Here is an 18,256-nt window from a genome sequence, read left to right as displayed (position 1 = left end):
CTCTACAGAAACCATTCTCTAATCCATAGCAGTCTTCTCAGCTTCTACTTCAACCTTTTTATACATTTACAGTAAGTGAGAGGTTAAGGGAACACTCCTAAGTCCAACATGGTGGTCCTGCGCCTTGCTTGGAACGTAAGAGTAGCAGACAACTATTATGTGGACCCTCTGATAAAACGGAAATAAAATAATAGTTCTCATTTAACATCCTGTTACCAAATGTATTTTCGTTCTCTTTCCAATTACCCCTATAAGGTTTTCTTTAGTGTTGGTAACGATCAAATGCCATTTCAGTGAACTTTGTATGGTTTTGTTGTTTATCAGAGAAGACTTGAATTATCAGGGGCTGGAAAAGAGTTGGCAATAACTTTGTTATACAGAGATTTTTATTATAACGAGAGTCATAGCAATTTGATCAGCAGCAGGGACTCCCAGAATCGTGGGAGTGTTATTTATGAGTTGGGCTTCTCAAGTCTGTTTTTCCAACTGAATAAGGTATATAGAGCATTAATTATGGACACAAAATGGACTGTAATAATTTTGATAGTTATGTCAGTCACAAATTGACAGTTATGCTAGAGCATCACATGAAAGATGTAACCAGTGAGGGCCCGAACCAGATGACTCCAGATACAGGGTGAAGTGTGACCATCTAGATGGCTTCATCAGACTGCAGATGGGTGCACCGCACCCAGTCTTGAGCATAAAATCAGATCTCTCTGACAGCTTATTGCTCAGGCCTCTACTGAGGAGCTGACAGCCACACCTGCACTCGTCCCAGATGGAGTGCTTGAAGCCTCGCCCCTGACCATCTCACCAGCTGGTCTGACGCCCAGTGCTACACACCCCAGTGCTGTAGGGATTCTCGCTGAACACCGGACTCTCCCTCATACTTCTCTCATAAGACTCTGTTCACCTTACCTAACTCTATTGCTTGCAAACCTGTATGACCCTCTTGTTTGAAACCACTCTACCTCGCCTATTGGAGACAATCCTCTGGGTGGAGCATTGGTTGATGCCCATGGTAAACTGAGTCAGTAGGACTAGAACCATGGCTTTATTCTAATAAAGTCTAACATTGTGGAAAGACACAAACGTGTGTGAGACTGCTATTTTGATAGCCACGTCCAGCTCACAACATAAGGGAAATGATTTGAATCATAAACAATAACGAATTGGCTGCCCTAGAAAAAGGAAATGAGCAAGAATATAAACTTCCTTTTGTAATGTGAAATGGTCTGTAGTTGTTTCAGTTAGGTAACAAGTTCGCTTATATCAGAAAAACTATCACCTCAGATGGACGGATGCTTGTGCTGTTCACTGGAGTTACATCAGCACTGTTGGTAGAGCAACACGGTGTCAAAATCAGGGTGCCTCATTGGGGTCCTGTGGAATGATTATGTCCCAGCGTATTGATTTCCATCCTACCCCCCAAAGTTTGCGGCTAGCATCTATCTCCAGGCCTTAAACCCTGTTTGTCCAGTAGTTGGCCCTTTCCTCAAAGCCTGAAGTATTTTGGAACCCTGTCAACAGATCGTTGAAGAATACAAGATGAATCTTTCTATAAATTTTTTTTTTAAAGACAACTAGCACTGGGATACTATATCAAGTTTACACTCATACATGATTTAAAATATCTAAGGTCAGATTGAGTATCTGGTAGATAAATGTTAATGGGTGGGATACCAAGACCAATAAAAGAAAGATAAAAAGCACAGTTAAATTTATGTTTTGTTTGTCTTCAGTTCTCTTGAAACTTCACTAGAACTCTCGTGACATTAACAGAATCTGTGTATAGCAATGAAGTCTCCTTCATGGCCAGCATTGTAACATAATATTTCAGCTGTCAGGAATACCACTGTCAGGAATGTAATTTATTTCACTCTTTGGTTTTATTTGGATAGACATTTTGGAGATGAAGGTGGCAGTGATTTAGTGCTGCTGACACACGGCACTGAGCTTGCTATCCTCACAAATTCAAGTTGTTTCTTAAGCAAAAGTGAGCCTGCTTCCACGTAAAAATGAAAATGTTCAAATAAATTAAACATAGTGCAAGGAATTCTTAGTCCTTCCATAGAGAAAAGGAAAAGTAAGGGCATTTTACTGACTGAGGACCCTGTTCCCAAACAAGGCAGTGTTTTAGTCATGGGCATGTCAGACTCACCTATGGCTCTTTGTAAAAATACCCACATACTGGCCCCACCTGGCCCCGTACCCCCAACTCCATGTTCCGACTCAGAGGATTAGAAGTGGAACCAGGCTTTTGTACTGTTTCAAAGCCCCCACTGGTGATTCCGATGTGCAGATGACTGAGAGGTACTACTAATGTTTAGATGGATCCACAAGTTTTAAGAAAATGGATTGGAAGAAGGTCCAGCTGGAGGCCTCCTTTAGTCAGTGCAGAGAGAAATTAGTGGCTTGGAGGAGATGGAGTGGTATGGGTGGGAGGGGTGTCACAGCAGAGCTGGGGTTCACTCAGGGGCAGGCCTCAAGTAATTCATAACTTTGAGAAAGGTACAGATCACTTTGAGAGTTTGATGGAAGCTATACTCTCCTCAGAAAAATACACATAGGCTACCCCCACAAAATTTAACACATACTTCAGGGGACTCTGGATTAGAATGAAGTTTTCGATTTTTGCTATTTTAAACAGATGGTTAACAGTCTCATTTGTTAAGGTAAGCGTCATGCAGGGTTTCTGGTCCTGCTCCCTGCACAAGAACGCAAGATATGGTGAGATCAAAAAGGAACACCCACGGAGCCATAGATAGGGGAGTCATACCACTATATTCTCGCTGGCGGCTGGGTTGGAGACACAGGAAGCAGGAGCCACAAGATCCGCAATCCGCTCTCTGCTTCTCTGCCAGCCAACCAATCCCTCCCCCCCCCCCCCCCCCCAGTGTAAGCACGGCAGTTATATTAGTGGCCAATGGCTAACCGGTATGGTAACAGCTGATGGCCACCCAGCCACAGTGTATGACCATCTAATAACCGAGCCAGCAACTTTCCACGTGAGGCTGAGAGCCTGAAAACTGCTCTCTGGGACTCTGTCCCCACAGTAAGGAAAACAGGAGACGCCACACAGGTCCCTGGCCTCAAGAAGCTGACAGTCTAGTAACCTGGACAAAGCAGTAACAACAAAACAAAATAGGAGTGTACATATGTAGACAATAATCACAAGAGTTGTGGGGGAATGCAGAGTTCCAGAATGTTAAATTGGAGAATTTGAAACATGTGCTTTGAGAGGGGACAGATTAATGGAGACAGGTGTGGTACAGAAGCCCCCTAAAAGAATGGAAGTCAGCAGGACAAAGGCAGGTTAATAAAGGAGGACACCCTAAGGCTGCCTTTGGAATTGAAGTTAGTGGTGAATAAGGGATAAAAATGGCACTGATCCAGCTGCTAGAGGTCATTCACATGGTGCGACTGGTAGTTTGGGGTCTGGGGTGGGTGGAAGCTATTAAAATGCTGATGAATACAGTTTTGTAACAAGAGGAGGAGACACTGGGAGAAAGAGAGCAAGCTGTCGCTGGGAGGGCGGCCTTGGAGTAGCTATTCATTGCCAGGGTCAGAAGTTGGCCCTGTGTTTGTTCTTTACGATGAAAGGAAACCGCGGGAGAGCGCTGAGTGGTGGAGAACGACATTCAGCCAGTGGGCATGGAAATGAATTTTAGCTGTAATGTGCAAAAACCCTAGGTGTGTGGACAGAAGGGAACCAGCCAGAAGGTTACAACAGGTCAGGAATAAATAACCACCAGGCGGAGGATCCCAGATTCCGTCCTTCTTTTGTTGGGTGAGGAGCGCCAGGCAAACGCATCCACAAAGGCTTTGGAAAGAAGCGGTTTGACCGTCCACACTCGGCTGTAGCCCCGGGTAACTATTAGGGGCCCCGAAGGGTGGTAGAAGCGGATGCCGGGGGAGCTCAGCCCTCGCTGGGAGGCCTCGCAGCAGGGACCCCGGCCACTGCGCGGCAGGCGGGCAGATCCCACCCCTTCCTGAAAGAAGCGCCCTCCTCGCCGAGACTGCCGCTGCCGCCGCCGCGCCGCCACCGCCGCCGCCGCCGCCGCCGCAGGTCACGGCCCCGCGAGGTGACCGCGGCCCCGCCACACGGAAGCAGGTAGGCGCAGCGTCCGCGACGCCCCATCCTCCGCCCGGGCCCGCCCGTCATCCAGGGGGCGTCGGGCCCGGTTCCGCGCCCAAACCGGAGGTGGAGACCGAGGCGGCAGGCGCTGCAGCGGGGCTCGAGCGGCGGGGTCGCCGGCCGCAGGACCTTCCCCGTTTACCGCCCGCTTCCCCGGAGCTCTCCGGGCGCGGGGTCGACCGCCCGAGCCCCCGCGGGAGCACGCCGCGAGCGAAGCGCGAGTGCCGGGCGGCGTCCCGGAGTCCCTGCGGTTGCTCCCCTGCGCCCTGGGCGCCGAGCCAGCGCGTCCCGGTCTCCGCCGCAGCGGCAGTGCCGGCCGCCGAGCCCCTGCGCCTCCCTCCGGCTGCGGCTCGGGTCCCGTCCTTTGACAGGTGTCCCCACCCGCCGCACCAGGCGGATACCCAGGCCTTTTGTTGTCGGGTGCACTCTGGTTGGAAGCGACCCCACGTTTGGCCATCCCAGTGTCACTGCAATTCGCGGTTCACTTCACCGTTAGCCAAGTCAGGCTGGCTCGGGGAGCAAAGGGTCCTGGGAGGAGGCACCAACTTGCCATGCCCTGTGCAAAGACCTCCACTGTAAATGCACACTTTTGCTTTCCTTTCCTGGTCACACACTGGGGAAGAATAGGATTTTCGGTTTCTCTGGGGAAGACGGCGGCGGTAGGTTACGAAGGCTATCTTTGGCATCCGTTAAAATAAAAAAGTGATTTTTTTGGGTTATGAAGAGAGCCCTTGTTTAGCAGTTTTCTCCCTAAATAAATGGAGAATGAGAGGGTTTTCCCGTTTTAAATTCATATTCATTTTCTCTCTACTTATCCTCGTCGTCCACCTTTACCTCCACTGCACTTTATTATACCCCAGACACTTCAGTGTGTGTGTGTGTGTGTGTGTGGTTTATTCCGGCCAGACGGTGTTTCACGGCTGAGCCAGGAAGCATTGTGAGTCTGAACGTGAGAACACAGCCCAGTTGGGATGGAAGCCCCCTCCGACTTCCTACATGCAAAATGTAGGGAACCAAATATACTAATGATGTGTTAAAAAAAATAGTAATACACAGTTCTTGGATGTATTACAATAACAGAGCCTAAACGGTAAAGTTAGTTTCTGCTTCTTCATTTCTCTGCTTGTATCAAAGGCAGATTTTTATGCAGGGCTGTAATTCCATTCTGGGCTGCAGCTCATAAAAAGGATAGGCTAATGTGGATGTATAAACTCCGTGGTAGCAGTTAATAAGTTGACCTACTTAAAGTTTTCAAAGAAAAATTATTAGGCTCCTACATATGATATTTGCAGATCAAAGAATCTTAGTCTCTCATGCATTAAATCTCAAACTTTTTCTACTATATTTCTTAGAGACACCATGTTTCCGAGATTAACTATAGCTGTCATCTCTTAATGAACTAGAAATATGAATTTAATCTTCAAGGCATAAACATAGGAATTTTAATGGTGTGTCCTTTATTTATACATTATGAAATAAATGTTTCGTAAGCTCCCCAAGTTGGAAGCTCAGAAACTGGACATGGTAAATAAAAGGATGAAGAAGTTTTGCTGATGGTGATGACTAGATGGCAGATGTTAAGACACTGGGCAAACATGAAGTATTTGGACAATGCATGTTTATTGTAATCTGCCATTAGCCAAAGGCAATCTCTTTGGATTATTTAAATTAACGTTAAAGTGTCTTTATAACAATTGCTTAATTCATGTATTTCACATCAAATGCCTTTCACAGATTGCTTTGCAGAAGAGTTTTGCTCTGGGGAATAATTTCTTTTCAGTAACATAATAATGCCTTATGTTTAAGCTTTGTTATAGAACTACCACAATCATGCTTATAGCAATATTTTAGGATTTTTTTGTACTCACTCTACCTACTGTGATAGCGTTGCTATATATTCTTGTCGGTCCTCATGCTTTATTTCCCCTGTGACCTACTCGTAGGCACACCCCTGCAGGACAGTAGCCAGATTAGCAAGCAGGGCACCTGGAATGATGACAGAGGGATTGCTAGCTGGTCCTAGCAATCTTAGCCACTCGGTTTCACTGTAACCTGGCCACTTGGGATCAGTTCAGTAATCAATTAAGCAAGACAGGCACAGACAACATAATGTATTCCTCTCAGTCTTTCCCTTCACAAGAGAAGGATCTACAACGCTCAGCATTCACACTACAGTGGTGATTAGATTCTGTGAAACACAAATGAGATAGGTGCTCAAGTTCTCAAAATGTGATACAAAGACCAGGTGTTACTGAATCTGAATCTAAGTTGATGAAAAGGCTAGGGACACACCCAGGTGTGTATAAAATATTTTTCTCATCCCAATGGTAATAACAGAAGTGGGTCCCTACTTATTTTATCTATAAAACTCTTATTCCTGGAGCTGATGGTACTATGTGTCTTTATGTTTTTTGATAAATCACTCTAAGCACTTTCAAACTAGCTTATAAGTGAGTGCAACTTGAACAAGTTATTGTGATCACCAAATAATAGTTTCTGGTGTGTTTGGAGTTTGAAGGACAGCTGGTGGCACTAGAAAGTCAATGCAAAGAGATTTTAGACAGGCCAGATGGAATGATATTTTGAGGTAATGATGGAATCTTTGGCAGTAGTCTTTAAATTCAACCTCATAGTATTCTAAGTCAAGCCAGCTCTACTAGGTATAGCTTGAAACTCTTTTACCAAACAATAAATGAACAATTTTTTTAGTATTTGTAAATGGCTTTTCTCTAGGTCGGTGCTATCCAACAAAGTTTCTGCATGATGGAAATGTTCTGTAATCTGCCCAGTGTGGTAGCCAAGAGCCACGAAGAGCTATTGAGCACTTGAAAAATATCTAGTGCAATTGAGGAACTGAATTTTGATTTTTAATTAATTTTAATTAATGTAAATAGTCACATAGGGCTATTGGTACCATATTGGACAGTGCAGCTGTAAAGTCTCTCTACCCATTTTCTGTAGCGGTAACACGTGATAGCAGTATTTCCTTAGAAGAAAGTGGAAATTGGCATTGATAAAACCAGGAATGAAGATTTGACTCTGTAATCCTGTTGTTACAAAAAACACACTTGTATTTTCTCTGAAGAAGGTGTTTTGTTCTGAAGTTCAACTCTAAAAATAAAGCTTCCCTTTTTAAATTTCATATGTCTGCGAGCCCCCAAAACAAGCATCACCTAGAGTTGTTCAGATGCTTGGTCTTGTGTATCTGTGTTCTTGAACTTGCGTGAGTTTGCCCTCTTGCACATTGTCGAATCACTTATTCATAGAGTTCGTTTCTGGACTTTGTAATTTTCCAAGGGGAGGGAGATTTAGAGGAATTGATGGTAATGCACAACCAGTCCCCTCTCCCTCTCCTGCAGTCAGAGAGACACTGTGACAAATCTGACAAATAAGTGCCCCTGCCGCAAGGAGTGGCTGAGGCCTCTGCCTCCCCTGGGCCCTTCTTACGTGTTTTTTTTTCCTTGGGCTTCAAACCCATATCCTCTCACTCAGTCTAGCTTCCCGAGGATGAGCAAATCCATTTGACAAATAACCTACTATTATTTCTGGTAAAACCATTAAAATGGGATTTTATTTAGCATCTACCATGTTGTTTCAATTTTTAAACTAACTTGATTTGATTAAAGCCGTTATTTTGACCACTGAGAGGGACACAATTTTAATTAGACTTTTTCACAAGACACCGCCTTTCATATTTCTTGTGAGTGACCATCCCTCACCCAGACTAGATACCTAGGACACCTCTTATTAGGCCAGAGCTCAGGTTCCTGGGTGGTCCCCCTTCTCTGGGAGAGATTCTCCCTCAATCAGTCATTTAGAAATTTGTCAAATGTATTTGTGCATACTAACTAAAATACAAGTTAAATTCACCCCTTAATTGTGTCTGCCCTGTAGCTATTAAAGCCCTAGGATGACATTTCCCAAATTAGTGTCCATCCCAGAAGGGGATGGAGATGCTCAAATAAATTTAGCATTTAAAATTTAGGAAATGCTCCACATAATGCGAGTGTGTGTGTGTGTGTGTGTGTGTATCTGTGTAGAGAGATTTACGAGGCACAATAATAGCATGGTAGGATGGGATATGTATACTTATTTAACTTTTTATTGTTAATGCTTTCCAAAATTTTTTTCATATAATAATTACAGTATGTTTCAAAATACATGTCTTGGGTCATGAAATTAATTTAACAGGTTAGGATCAGCATTTTTTAAAAATGAAATGGAATATAGAATAAAATAGGAATTATCACTGTGCATCCCTCTTAGTAAGGGTTACTAGTGTTTGATGAAACTCTTAGTTCTCCCATGTATAGCAAGTACAAGGGCATGAGGCAGTGGAGAGTGGTGGTTAAAGCACTATAGAAATCGGACCCCTAAGTTCGAATCCTGGCTCTATACCGCCCAATCCATATATAGTAAGCCCTATATAAGCATGGTCATTATTGGTATTACTATTACAAAATGTATGTGTGTATACTGGATCATGATGGCAGGATCAAAATCCTGCCTCTGAAACTAGGCTTGGGACCCAACATGGGAAACATTGATCTAAGACATATGTAATAGTTAATAATAACACGTAACATTATTGAATACTCACGAAGGGCTCCATGCGGAATACTTTACATGTATTATCTTGTTTCTCACAGCAGTCTTTTGATGTAGGCTCTGCCAAGACCCCACGTCCCGCTAAGTACCTACATCCCAGTAAGTCATATAGGCAGAATCTGAACCCCAGGCAATTTGGTGACAGTACACGAGTTCAACCACCTCCCCTCCTGTATTGTAATGTAATAGTGATACATAGATGGACATCTGCATACCTGTGAGCCTCAAACACTGTACAGCATGGCACAAGGGCAGAAATGAGCTGATGACAGTTGTTTTCTGTGTAAGACGGGGCCTGATGGGCGACAGGGGAGTTATCGCACATTTAGGCTAGAAGAGATCTCACTGCTGCCAGCCTGTGGCCTCTGAAGGTTAATGCCCTTGGACAGGCAGCCTGCCCAAAGAAACCCAAATGTCCCAGAGACTAACAACAAATTGTGTCTCCAGAGCTCGGTCTTTCCCTCCTAACAACTGATCTGCATATTGGTTTGTAGCAAATAGTGACAAATGGTCTAAACAGATATGTCCATCCCATAAATACCCCACTTTTCTTTTTTTCCCCCTCTACATTCTAATATAATATATAACATATTAGTTTCAGGTGTACAGTATAATTATTCAATATCTGTATGTATGGTAACATGATCACCACAATAAATCTAGTTAATGTTCCATCACCACACAGTTAACAATTTTTTTTTCTTGTGATGAGAAGTTTTAAGATTAACTCTCTTAAAAACTTTCAAATACACAACACAGTATTATTAACTATAGTCACCATGCTGTACATTCCCAGGACTTATTTTATAATGGGAAGTTTATATCTTTATTTTTTTTAACAGGACTTTATTGGAGAACAGTGTGTACTTCTAGGCCTTTTTTCCAAGTCAAGTTGTTGTCCTTTCAGTCTTAGTTGTGGAGGGCACAGCTCAGCTCCAGGTTCAGTTGCCGGGGGCACAGCCCACCATCCCTTGCGGGAGTCAAACTGGCAACCTTGTGGTTGAGAGGACGCATTCCAGCCAACTGAGCCATCCCGGAGCTAAGCTGAGCTCAAGGTGCCGTGTTCAATTTTAGTTGCAGGGGGCTCTGCCTACCATCCCTTGCGGGACTCGAGGAATTGAACTGGCAACCTTGTGATTGAGAGCCCACTATCCCATGTGGGAATGGAACCGGCAGCCTCTGGAGTTAGGAGCATGGAGCTCTAACTGCCTGAGCCACCAGACCTGCCCCCAAATGGGAAGTTTATATCTTTTGATTTCATTTTTAATATAATACATGGAAAACAATTTTGTTTTAAGAATTTATATAAAAGGAAATGTCTTTAAATTGAGGCTGGAAATCTCCCCCCCCCCCCCCCCCCCCCAGTGCACTCTAGAAAGTAAAGCTAATTTCATTTTGGAAGTAGATTTCAGTTTTCCTTAAAGGTCAGACTAAATGTAAGCAATCACTTGTCCATAAACTTTGTGGTAGAATAGAAGAGGCAACAGCTTGTCATCATGGTTACTTTTCTTCTTTAAAAAGTACAGAGGCTGTGTCCAACATACTAAAAATCCTGAAGATATTCAGATTTTGTTCAAGGCTGCAGAATTGTTTATCTTGGATGACAGTGATACAGACTATCTGTGGAATACAAAGGAATGACCTGGAGTGTCTTTGAAAACCCGTTGAAAGTCACCTGATACTTTTAGGCAAGTGTAGACAAAGCTGAAGAAGTAACTGTGATTAACTATGGCAGTCGAGGAAATTAGCCTGTAGTTTAAATGGTGTAATTTAACTCTGAAGTAATTAGAATGAATTATAATGGCTTTCAACTGAATGTAAACATAAATGTCTCCAAAAATAGCATAGCTTTTCTAGTCATCAAATATTTCATTTATTAACATAGTAAACTTCTTGGGTTTTTTTACACTTATGATGACTTAACTGCCAGAGAAATATTTTAAATGGTAATAATTGGGTTTTAAAGCATAACTAAAAACTGTACATAGCTAAAATTGTGTTATTTTTTAACTGGGTTGCTTAATATAGTTTTCAAAATTTTTTTATTCTGTTAATTCATGAGTGAAATGGTATTAATTAAGAAATGTTGATACCATTATAAAACAAATCAAATAGCAATATAATTTTTTACTAAACTTATAGTATGTAAATTCGAATTAGAATTCTGTAAAGTAATTGTCCAGGAATTCCTAATGGAAATATATCACCTAGAATTTCTAAATTCTACTTTTCACTAAAACTTAAAGTGTATTTACAAATAAAAACTAGTAACGAAAATATGCCTACATGCAATAGCAGGAATATTAATTTGTGGGTGACAGCTTTTCTTCCTTGTAGTGTTATGTTCCCACATAGCCTAGTCTTCAAAAAAGTCTGTCATTTTGAAAAATTTTCCAGTCTTGTCAATGACAGCACGGTGTTCACAAGAACCATATTTATCTCCCTATAATTTTAGCAGCTAATGGAATTTTTCTTGAGAAAGCTGATTATCTTTTCTATGACATTTTGATTGGTGTTTTTCCATTTGAATTTGAGCTTGTATGTAGCATAAAAATTGATTTATATGAAAAGGAGTGGGTTGCCATTTGTATACCACAGTTTTGATTGTATATGTATGGATATAAAAATAAAGCCAAAAGTTTTCCATTAACTGATTTGGAGAGAGGATACCATTGTAATCAAATAGTGGCGCATTGTGCTTTTTTAAAATCAGGCCATGGAACCCAGTGAATTCACTTATCATAAATTTGGCAATTCAGAAATGGTGTTCTTTATTAACTATTGGATAGTATTTGTGAAATCCCTAGCATGGTCCCTGGCCAGAGTAACTTTTTTTTTCACTGTTACTTTTTCCTTATTCATAACACAGGATTTAACTCATTGTATCACATGGGAAATTAAAGAAGATTGTTCTGGATAACTGTTCCCATACTGAGCATCTAAGAGCTAGAAAAAGCCTTTGGAAGTCATGTGATTTATTTCTTAGAGTCTTGGTATGACCACAGTCATCACAGAGAGATGATGTGTAGACTCCATTCTACTTTTAGTCTATGAATATTTTATATTAGTTCTTGATATATTGTTTATCAAGGCTGACTTAACAGGACTCTGGAATTGAACCTAGGCTCACTTCAGTTTCACATACCTCCTGGTTTGCTTGCTTGTTGCATATTTACCTTGTCTTTTCAATTAAATCATTGTTTCTTTGTGTGTAGAAATTATATTTTGTAATTTTTTGTATCCCACTGGATTCTCTGAGGACAGGGGTTGGCAAACTATTTTGTAAGTAAGGATTTATTGGAACACAGCTATGCCCGTTGCTTACCTGTTACTGGGACGGCTTCTGCATCACCACCACAAAGTTGAGTAGTTCAAACGGAGCCCATCTGGCCTGTAAAGCTGAAAATCTATATTATCTGGCTCTTTATAGGAAAATCTCTGTTCATGCAATACTCTTCTTATAGGGTCCTTGAAAAAAAAAAGTGGGGGAAAAAGGCCTATTCTAATACAAATTATACCTAGCTAATTGCTTTCTGTAGGGACAGATTTCACATTTAAGTGACTAAATGAATGACAAATATCTTGTCTCTTCCTATTACACTGTCCATTGGCTGTGAAAGAAGATGTCATCAGCATAGGTTTAGGTGTCATATAGACCTGGATACTAGTTGTGTAACCTTGAATATGTTACTTAATCCCTTTTAAGCTATTGTTTCCTCATGTACAAAATAAGGATAAGTATGGTACCTACTACTACTGTTTGGAAACAGTTCTCCATGTGTCCCATGCATTTTGACAGGGCTTACAAAGAGGTACTGATTATGCTTTTGTTCTGGGCTGTCTTTTTAAGAATGGTGGTAGTGAACAGTCTTGGATGGTAGAATACTGTTGCCCTCAGAAGCAAAGGGCGGTCATGCTTATGTCCAGTGTAATAGATTTGAGTTTCCCCCAGGTGAGAGTTTCTCTCTAGTAAAGCTACTCATCACGTGTGCAGGTGTTGCATGGTCCTCTTTGTGATACCCTGTGGGAATTGGAGCTGGGTAACTGGTACAAGAAAATACTGATAAGAATGTGTTACTGCTATTGCAGTGAGTAATACAGTACTTTGTCTCTGACCCAGGAGTCTCATGTCTTCTGCCAGTATCCGTAAAACTGTGGCAGGCTAACTTGTGCAAATAGCGTAAAATCTCAGCCCTTGCACAGTTCTTGGACACTATTCTATAGGGTTATTATGAGACTTGAATGAGGTAATGAATATAAAGCATTTAACACTGTGCCTGGCGTATAGTAAGTGCCCAAAAACTGTTGACTATTAATTATTATCTAGCTGGTTATTAACCCTGCAGTGTGAAGTTAAGTCCCAGTTTTATGTGGACAACTTATATCTTAAGACAGTGATTTTTCAAACTGTAGGTCACTAGGGCTATGGAAACTATTAAGTATATAATTTTTTTAACGGAACAGAAAATTGTAGAATAACAAAGAAAATATCCAAGTGCAAAATACGCAGTCAGGTTAAATTTTGATTTGTAAAACGTTTAGTTTCAGTTACATATACATGTATATCTGTGTACTGGGTTGTAATATAAAAATGTATATTTTATTGTTGGTCATGGTAAAAAAGTTGGAAAGCCACTGCTGCCCTGATACCTATATGGCACTGTTCAAAACACCTTTTGTTCATGAGAGTGTACAATTCCTTTCTTAGTTCTTATTCACCCAGAGGAGTGTAATGGGCCACCCTCACTCATCTAGGTGTGGCTGCTGAGAAGAAATGACCAGACATTCAGTTTGTTCGTCCTCTGCATGCCATGTGGCTCATTTTACCCAGGATTAGCAGAAAATGAATATAACCACCCCAGGTTATTTTCCGAGGAAAGAGATTTTTTATATTAGCACTATCCAACAGAACTTTCTATGGTGATGGAAATGTTCTATTTCTGCACTGTCCAATACTGTAGCCACGAGCTACTGAGCACTTGAATGTACAACTGAGGAACTGAAGTTTTGATTTAAAAAAAATTTTAATTTGGCTTAATTTAGACTTAAAAGCCATGTATGGCTATTGTACAGCACAATTTTAGATTGAACAGAAAGGTATGGTTTCCTCCAGTATAATTTGTATGGTTTGGCTTCTGGTACCATCCTAAGCTGCAGCGTCCTTCCACTGACCCTTTTCTATGGCTGGCTTGGCCAGACATTGGGGTGAAGAAGTGCTTGGTGAGATGCTGCCTGGGACAGTGCACAAGCCAGGACAGAATGGCAAGGAGCTGAAGGGCAGAAGTTCTCAACCCTGGCTGTGCAATAGAATCATCTGAAGAGCTGTAAAAGGCTAAGCTGCACCCCAGACCAATAAAATTAGACATTTTAAAAAATCTCCCTGGGTGTTCTATGATGCTGTGTCAGCGAGTACTTTGATGCTCCATCACAGGCGTGCCTACAGTCAGATGGGCAGGGGAATGGGCACATGAAAGACAGGGGACCCTATTATATCTTAAACAGAAAGACTCCAACTTATCTTTAGTGTTGGGAGCCGAGCTGTTTTCCCACAGTTGCCTTGGCAATAGGGGCCCCTTGCTCAGTGGAGCCAAAGTGAAAATTTCTGTAGGGCAGATTTGAGATTCAAAGAAGGAAAAAAATATATAAATACTCTTATTGACCAGCTCACATGTGATTTCCATTTCTATCTTCTACAATCATTTATGGAGTCCCCACTGTGTGTTTGAGATATGCCGCTCTTGCTTAGTCTAGTGGGGGAGACTGACATGAAAATGTGCTCATACAGCAAAGTAAGCATAATAATAGAGAGAAAAACCATAAGGTGCCTTGAGAGCATCCAAGAAGGGACAGCTGTCCTGGGTAGGGGGAGAGACATCATCAGGGGGAGCTTCCCAGAGGTGGTAATACCCAAGCTGAGTCTTATAGGATCAGAAGGAGTAGTCACATGAAGAAGGGGAAATGAAAAAAAAAGAAGATACAACTTGAAAGGAGACCCTCGCCGAAATATCCTTATAACTAACTTTATCATTTATTCATTCATTCAACAGGTGTGATTTATTGAGGCATTACTATGTGCAGACATGCTTTAGGTGCTGGTGATGGAGCAATGCACAAAACAGACAGCATTCTGAAAAAGCCCCCTTAGGGGGCTTTATATTCTAGTGGGGAAGACTGACCAGAAATAAACAAGGAAATAGTATAGTATGTAACTAATGTGCTATGGAGAAAAACAAACCATGGTAAAGAATTTGGAGGTACTAGAGAATGCACTCTGAGAACTAAAAGTTTCATTGCTGTCTATGTAAACTTATTAGCAGTTCTTACCGCTTTTCTGAGACTAGACCTGGAGCTGCAGCCATTTTCTTTCCTTTGATCAAGCCTGGCCATCCACGTAGGTCCATAACCCCGTGTTCTCCTACCTCCTCCTACAGGACCATAATTTGTGCCAACATGACCTCTCATACCCACCTCCCTACCCCCATATATCATATCTTGTATTTTCACTCCCTCTTAACTTTTTCACTTCTAGTCCTCTGTTGCTCCCCCTCCCCCATTCTTTTCCTCTTCATGCTAGGGAATCCATGGTTAATAAAGTTCTGGGCCTTTGGCTGGTTGTTCTCTCATTCTCCTTTATGGGTCACTGCATGAATGGCTTGTCATCCCTGACTTTGAGGCTAAATATGGTAAATTGCCTGTCATCCTTTTTCATTACCACTCTCCGTCCAGCCCCCAATCACTTCCATTTATTTCTTGACGAACTAAAGACCTGGCTCCATGTCTTCCTATATCTCCTTTTCCTTCCCAATTTGTCATAACCATTGGCAACGGCACCATCCTAGATGATCTTACCATGAATCTGGCCTCAGAATCCGTTGGACCTTCTTCATTAATCAGTTCACCTCCACTAAACCACAGCTACTCACTCCCAACCCTCCACCCAAATTCTTGTCTAGCTGGTACTTTTTCACCTCAGAAATCTTAACCCCAGTGTCCCCGTCTCTGAACATAGCTGTATCTCTGTTCAACTCTTTCACACTACTTCTTCTACCTCTTTAACTTCACTGGGTTGTCCAGTCTCGATTTCCTTCAACTGCCCAAACCCTCCCTTTACATATGCTAAAATACCAGGGGTGCCAAAAATATATATACACATTTTAAGAGACATTATCTATGTATTATTTTTTGAAGTTGAATTGAATTACAGTAGCAATGTGTAGTATGACGTTTGCTCAAAAGATGGCCTTAATCAAGAGAATGCTAGTGTCACCGTGCGATGGGCAGGACAGTCAAAATGGCAGAAAAATGGTTGTCATTTGAAGAGCATAAGACCATTTTGAAGTGGTATTTGAAATTTGAGAACATTGTGGAAGTACGACGATGGAGGCGTGAGTATGCACCAGAACCTCCAGCACGCCTAACAATTGCACGCATTCTTGGTAAGCCTGAGACGCACGGTGCTGTGTGTGATGTGCACAAGGGAGGATCCGGGAGGTCTCGCTCAGCAACAAGTCCTGCGGCTTCTGCTGTGGTGTAGGAACAGTTTACGTGCTCGCCACAGAGGTCTACCAAACAGTGTTCGCTGTGATCAGAAGTGTCTGGACACTGATGGCAACTTCTTTGAGCACCTCTTGTCACTGCAGATGTCAAACGTGTCTTGTATTCATCTTTTGTTGTCGGTATATTTTGAGTATTATAATTTTAATAGTTTTTTCCTTTCTTAAAATGTGTATACTTTTTTTTGGCACCCTCTGTATACACATACATATATAAAAGATTATACATCAAAATGTTAATGGTAATTATCTCTAAATTGTGGAATTTTAAATACTTTTCATCTTCTTTGTCCTGATCTGTACCTTCTGATGTATTTACAATGAGCACATTTCCCTGCTGTAAAAGCCTAAGGAGACGAACCTTTAGTGGCTCCTCACCCGCTACAGGGCAGTCACCCCTGCGATCGGGCACCAGCCCTCCTCATCCTTCCCCACACCCTGCCTTACCCATCATGCCCGGAGCACCACACAACTGCGGTTCCACACACACAGTGGCTGGATGCCGTGGAGCCCGTGCCCATGCCGCATCCACAAGCTGCATGGGCAGCCTCCAAATCCCTGAGACTCAGTCCAGGGTCAGCCTGTTTCCTCCTCGTGTGCCCGCCACCCACCCTCAGTGCCAGCTCACTTTCCTCTCTTTGCAGCTCCCTCATTCCCAATCTCTGCTGCTGCACGTGTCTCCTTATTATCTGGGAGCTGCTTGGGGACTGGGACTGTGCCTTCATCTTTGTATTCCCAGCACTTAGAACAGAGCCTGGCTAACAGTCGGGGCAGCTTGAGGAGCCACTGGTCATTCAGAGGGGCTGGACCGCTAGATGCTCAGAAATGAAGCTGGAAAAATTGGTGGCATTCTTGTCCCGAGCCCTTTTTCCCGCCACAGCCTCCTGCCCCTTGCATGAACCATGTAAAGATTTAAAAATACATTTTAATAAAAATAGATATTGAAATTATTGAAAAGCACTACATTCCTATCTTAACGATACTGATGAACTCTGGTCCCTATCCTTGGTCACGTGGGCCGTGCCTGGTCTCCTGTTGTGTTGGGCTCATAATGCATGTTCGGTGAATACCTGTTAACCTCCTTAATAACCCGAGTAGCACCATATGATCATACCTCTTTTCCTTAAATTTAGCTACTTTGACAGTCTGGAACAGGATTTATTTAGGGGCAGTAGAGGCCTTTATCATCCTGCTCCCAGTATCATCTAACAGTGACAAGCTGCCTGCTCTACATATATGATTGATCCTGATCAGGACCTTTTGAGAAATACAAAAGAAGCAAAACAGTGTACTGCTGGCAAGGCTTTGAGTGCTATGTTGAAGCACCTGGTGGGTGAAGACAGCTAATGAATCCTGCTGCCCTTGATGTTGCCAGCTTCACCTTGGACTGAGGGGCTTGACGTCATATTGTGAGGAATAGTAGTTCCCACTGAAAAGCTGTAATGGGCCATACAAATTTGGTAAAGAGAATTTCTCAGGCTGGTACAATTAGGTACTTTGGGACAATTCTCTTACATGTAAGAGGAGGATTCTAGTCCTCCTTTAGGGGCCATTAAAAGGACAGAAAGAAAGAGGAAAAATAATTTTAATTTACTATAAACTAGATTGGTGGAAGTCATCTTCAGCTTCTCGGCATACAAGGATTTATCTTGGTTTTTTCCTTGGAAAAAAATGGCCCAATGTGAGTGCTTCACCCAAAACATCTGAAATAATTTTAGCAAAAATTATTGATGACAGGACATTTAATGTTTGAAATGATACATTTTTCAACTGTTGAACCGGCATGTGGTATTTTGACAGAGATAGCCTGCGCTGTTTGCCTCAGAATCACAGTGGCTTAATTGACCAAGATCAGGCTTTTTTTGTAGAAGTTTGTCTACAATAGATAGTCCTGGTTATGATATTGTTGTTTTGCTTGCTTTTGGTTTTGCCCAGCAGGCCAACAAAGGAAGTA

The 18,256-nt window shown here is 42.2% G+C and overlaps 1 protein-coding gene across 2 annotated transcripts in view; it reads left to right on the top strand.

Annotated features, from left to right (window-relative positions):
• The first annotated feature begins 3,490 nt into the window (after positions 1 to 3,490).
• Positions 3,491 to 18,256, top strand: part of TMEM150C (transmembrane protein 150C) — a 69,129-nt gene continuing 54,363 nt past the window's right edge. The window contains exon 1 of one of the 2 annotated variants that reach the window (XM_019731365.3): positions 3,491 to 4,117. The gene's annotated coding sequence lies outside the window, so the exon portion shown is untranslated. The remainder of the gene's footprint in view (positions 4,118 to 18,256) is intronic. The other variant, XM_019731367.3, reaches the window with a different exon arrangement.

This window comes from Rhinolophus sinicus, chromosome 1 (assembly GCF_057876585.1).
Source record: "Rhinolophus sinicus isolate RSI-liver-muscle chromosome 1, RSI-T2T, whole genome shotgun sequence".
Classification (NCBI taxonomy): Eukaryota; Metazoa; Chordata; class Mammalia; order Chiroptera; family Rhinolophidae; genus Rhinolophus; species Rhinolophus sinicus.
Note: the sequence above shows the minus strand (reverse complement) of the source record. Positions and strands in the feature narration are given on the sequence as shown.